The sequence below is a fragment of the Lissotriton helveticus genome, chromosome 2_1 (genome assembly GCF_964261635.1).
Source record: "Lissotriton helveticus chromosome 2_1, aLisHel1.1, whole genome shotgun sequence".
Lineage (NCBI taxonomy): Eukaryota > Metazoa > Chordata > Amphibia > Caudata > Salamandridae > Lissotriton > Lissotriton helveticus.
In genome coordinates, this window is record NC_136059.1 from 177,453,360 (window position 1) to 177,458,832 (window position 5,473).

General features: G+C 47.5%; 1 pseudogene; it reads left to right on the forward strand.

Annotated features, from left to right (window-relative positions):
- Positions 1–228: 228 nt before the first annotated feature.
- Positions 229–4,845, forward strand: LOC144820092 (inhibitory synaptic factor 2A pseudogene; annotated as a pseudogene).
- The last annotated feature ends 628 nt before the right edge of the window (positions 4,846–5,473 follow it).

Genomic DNA, 5,473 nt, shown 5'->3' on the forward strand with positions numbered 1-5,473 from the left:
CCTCTGCCTGTTCTGGTACAATAAACATGCAAAAGAACACTGTTGGCATGAATGAAATAATGATGAGTCTTCCAATCTCATTAAAACCTCCTACACAGTATGTATGTGGACCTTTTGAAGTCTGCGGGTACAAGTCAATGGAGCAAAGAATAGCTAGTATGTTAAAATAACAGCAGTCCGCCTCTCATATAAAGACTGCCAAACGTTTTTTTTTTATGTGCAGGAATCATGGTTAGTAAAGAAGACGGCAAATGCTTATTAACTACCTCTGAAAGTGACGTTAAACAAGCTGTTTCACTAGCCTTGGAGATGAAATATGTATTAGACTGCAAACGGTCTGTTAAAAAAAGGAATGAAGCCCTACAGATGAGATTTAAAGACATCTGTGAGGCCCAGAATGAACAACTATCCGCGATGCAGCAAACAGACAAAAAAGATTCCAAGACCATAACGTACAAAGCAACTTATTGTAAATATATGACCATTGCGGCGCGAAGGTTAATAACAAATCTAACCCAGAGCACAGGAGTTCAAACTTTGCCCGACCTTAAAAAACACTTTCATACTTTTCCTCTGGACAGAAAGAAAGGGAACTTTATTAAAAACGCCTCCGTTGTCGGAACATTTAACAAGTATTTACAATGCAATGGTCTCGGCATTATTAAAGGTAGAGCTATTGGCATTGCTCATGACATTTTTTTTTTTTAATCATAAATAAATGGCATTGTCATTTACATTGCCAATAGCTTAATCGTTAAATAAATGGCATTGTCATTTACAATGCCAATAGCTTAATCGCTCGCATATGCATGACCTATTGCATTTACACCCACACAGAGCCACACACACAAAGCCACCCACACACACATACAGAGCCACCCACACAGAGCCACCCACACAGTCATTCACATAGAGCCACCTACACAGAGCCACCCTCACACAGACAGAGCCACCCACACATAGAGCCACCTATAAAAAAAGCTATCCACACTGAGCCACACACACACACAACCACACACACAGAGCCACGCACACACACACAGAGCCACGCACACACACTGAGCCACGCACACAAACACAGAGCCACGCACACACACACACAGAGCCACACACACACACACAGAGCCACACACAGACAGTGCCACACACAGACAGAGCCACACATAGACACACAGACAACATAAATGTAGTGTGTATGTGTTAGCTGATCACTGCATGAGTGAGTCAAAGAATGTGTTGAGGGTTTCACTTAATCAACTCATTCAGCTGTAGTGCTTTAGGGACGAATTCTACTCGGAAGAGGTTTGATAACGTTCTTTAGACCCCCAATAGAAACGTTTTGCTTCATTTGTGGGACCAATAAACGCTATTGCTACCTACACAATATAGATTTTTCACAAAAACTACAAAGCTGCTGGTTTTCAGTTCGTCAGAAAATGTGCAGTTTTAAGGTTTGCCAGGCAGGAGTGTGCTTGTGCCCTCCGTTGTGCTGTGTGACTCTAAAAGGGGACGGAAGTGGTACTCACAATGGTTGTCGGTGTTCTCCTGGACTATTTCCGCCAGCACGAAGGCCCCTTCCTCCACGGTGTCGAGCAGCATAGTGGCGGCCCGCAGCTGGTCGCTGGTCGTCAGGTCCCTCCACGCACCCATGGCCTGCAGCTGCAGGAGGTCGTTTACCAACTCCACCATGGCTTGCGGAGCAGAGCAAACAGGATGCCAACCCACCGAACAGGCTCTTCCAAATTGCGCACGCACACCTTTTAGCACGCACGATATATAACTGCACAAAATAAAAACCCAAAAAAAACCAAAGTGCACCCCTCAGAGGTCTTTTACTATCTCAAGAGCAGTCACCAACCTGGGGGGCAGTTCCGGACAAACAGCAAACATATTACATGTATGTTAGAAATGTCTGCAGATCGAGAAACAACTACTAGTGCCTCTGAAGTACTCTAAAGGTGTGACGTAGCTCTTTATAAAACAAAGAACCAGGGATCACTACCCAACTGCAACCATCAGGCACGCGCGTTCACGATGACACAGACTTGTCTTTCCTCGAATAATCAATTGTTGTTGGGCTGAGTCAGCAGTCATTTGGGAAGCAGTACGGCCTATGGACTTTCAAAGCTCCTTCTGTTTCCCTCCATGACCAGCCATTACACACAGTCGGGTTTACTTTCAAAAGATGCCTTTTTGTGCCACTTCATAGGAACAACAGAAAATGATGCATTGTGAACACCCAATGATATAGATAGACAGACAGATATGTACACACACATCTGTTACCAGAACAGGACAAGTTCACGACTTCGTATGTAATTTCTCCTGTCTTTAGACAGCAGAGAACACAGAATACTATCTCCCAACATACAATGACAAAAGTGACTTAACTGAGAATGGACAGTTATCTCCCAATAAAACAGGTTGGTTGCCTTTTTTACTTCCACTGGCTCCTCTGGTGTCTGCATTATTGTATACAACTGACAATGGCTCAGCAGAGCATTGCATTGTCCCTGACAGTACTAAGGAAATGTAGCTTGTGCCAGCCCCACTCTATTTGGTAAAAGTAGTGTCTGTTACTGGAGTATTTGGATGGCTCGGAGTGCGGGTCACCTGTCGTCGTCCTTTAAAGGGTGACCGGTGTCTCTTCTAAAAGTACAAGGGCCTCTAGGCCGCAGGACAGACCTGTTCCCCCCTCGGTGCCCACTGAGCCCTGCCCACAGCGTGCGTGCTGCTTGCCCTGAAATAAAATGGGTGCTGTATGTCTCGTGGGTTCGCCTTTGCTCACCAGAGCCACCCACTTGCTCTGATGCCGCCCTCTGAATGCACCATGGAGCGCGTTGGCATGACGTACCCCCTTTCATCCAAACCCGAGCTTGGCACACCTGAAGCCCGCGTCATCCATTCCAAAGGCGGGTGAAGGACGGGCACCACCCTCTCGTGGGTAAGTGAGTAAACCGTTTGTAGAACGCACAAATACCGAGGTTTCTTGGCGCTCTAAGCAAAGCCTCCAAAAGGGGACACAGGATTCCTTTTACCGACTGGGCCGGGTTCAACCCCTTCACTAGTAACTTCTTTATCATACAGCGCCTGCTACTGTAATGTTGCCACTTCTTGGCACTGTGAACAAGATGTGCTGCTAGTTGTAGAATGTGCTTACTGCTGCATTGCTACAGTTTCTTGGCACTGTAAATAAACGATGTTGCAATTACCAAATTCAACTCTGCACTACTCGATTTACCGAGCTCTGAATGTTGAAAGGACCCGATCCTCTGGCGTGCCGGTTACACACAGCACTTAACACAATACACGTAAAGTGAAACAGGAGAGTTGTGGAGACACCAAACCCAGTGCCACTCAGCGCAAGTCGGAGATGAAAAAGCACCGAGTTTACCTAGATGCTGAGATGCAAGATTGATGCCTTCCCTATAAACGTTGCAATAAGGCAATTTGTCATGAACCACACAGTTTGGTCAAGTGGGGTAGCCAAGATTCAAAACAGGGTCTTGTACAAAATCGGAACAGTACCGCGGAACCACGTTGAACTAAAAATAAAATGCAGCAGGGACAGCTTCAGTCCGTGTCTGTCACTTCCAGACCAGGGCTAGTCCCAGGAATGTGTTCACTGAAGAGGGAACGGCACGGGGGCCATCGCGTTCTCCCAGGCTGTATTAGCTGCACAAACACGGCATTCCAGGCCCGAGGCCAGCACACTGCTCTGTGCACAAAGCCCTGTGCACGCGCCGCCACTAGTCCACAAACACGGCATTCCAGGCCCGAGGCTAGACCAACAGCTAGAGCGGACCGGGAGAACAGGAAGCAGGGACCATAGAGGCACCTACTTGAAAAGCTGTGCTCTTTCAGATAAAGTCGTCAATTTGCGGCACGAAAAACGGCACAACACGAAAAATGGCACAAACGTACAATTATGGGACAGAGAGCACAAAAAAACGGCACAAACGGGGAAACAGAGGCAAAAAAACAAACGGGGGACAGAAGGCACGAAAAACTTACCTCATGTCGTCGGTAGACGCTGTAGACGCTGCTCTCCTGGTTTTACCGAGAAGCAAAATGGCGGCCGCAAAGCTCCAAGCATTTTCGGATTCGGGGGCGTGTTTTGGCGTTCTGAGTGACGGATGACGTCACAGGTAGAAAGAACGCAAAAAACACGCCCCCGAATCCGAAAGAGACGGGGCTTTATTGGAGTGATGCCCCTCTCCTCCAATGGCTGGCCTCCGTTTAGGAAGCCAGCCAATGAAAAAGAGGTGGAGGAGAGAGGCGGGTTCAAGCCCCGTCTAAAAAACATTAAATCTCCGACCAAAGACTGCGCAAGCGCAGCCTTTAGGTCCTCGACCTAAAAATCAGAACAATGGCTTTCTAATATCTTTAATGTCAAATAGACATTAAAGATAAAAAAGTGTGCGCTATCTCGGGGGGACCTCTGAATTCAGAAAGGTGACTGATCAAAGGACGCACGGGCTGGCTTCAAACATTAATGCATTCATGGATGTTGTGCATCAGTCTTCCACTGGCAACTGTTTAGAAGTGAGTAAAAGCATTGATTTGCACAGTTGCACTGAAGAACCCCCTTCCCTTCAGAATTCGGCCAGCTCTACTTCAGAGGAGCCTGATTGCCAGCTGCTGGAGAAAGCAAAACACGACACAGGACCACTGGGTAATGAGGGAGCCAATCAATCAGCCCACTGGAGAGTCTTTCAGACGGAAGAAGCCACAATTCATCTGCCTACACTTGGCTCCCATGCCGCATACCCGGGTCTGTCGGAAATGAAACTGACGAAAACAGAGGGGGAAAAGGGAGGGGGGAGAGCGAGCAGAGGAAAATGATTCACAGTGATCTAAAACAAACAAAAAATGAAGCTGACGAGAAGAGAGGGGGAGAACGGAGGGGTAGTGCAAGCAGAGGAGCCTGAATAAAGCTGACGAGAAATGAGGGGGAGAAGGGTGGGGGTAGTGCAAACAGAGGAGCATGAATGAAGCTGACCAGGAGGGAGGGGGAAAAGGGAGGTGGTAGTACAAGCAGAGGAGCCAATACAGAAACCTAGATGGCAGCTGTGCATGTGCACGCCATGGTGAACGCAAGCTAGAGGCCAGCAAAAGCCTGTGGGTAGCACTTTCAAAAGCCACTCACTAAATTTCTTGCAGAGCAGCACATGCGCTGGCTAAGCAAGACCTCATAAGAGCGACAATGGAGACCCAGGAAACTATAGGCCTATCAGCGTATGATGGACCCCGCAGGCATTTACCCTGAATGCCTTTAAGATGCACTCAGTACCCAGCATGCATTATTACCACGCAAAACTTTAGCACGTAAGTCATTGCAACGACTTGCTTTAGGGGGGGGGTGGGCTTTGGAATAGTATAAATTACTATTCCAACTCCCATCTACGTAACAGTAGGTAAGGTGTTGGACTTAAAAATCCAACACCAGCCCAGCAACGTGCCACCTACAACA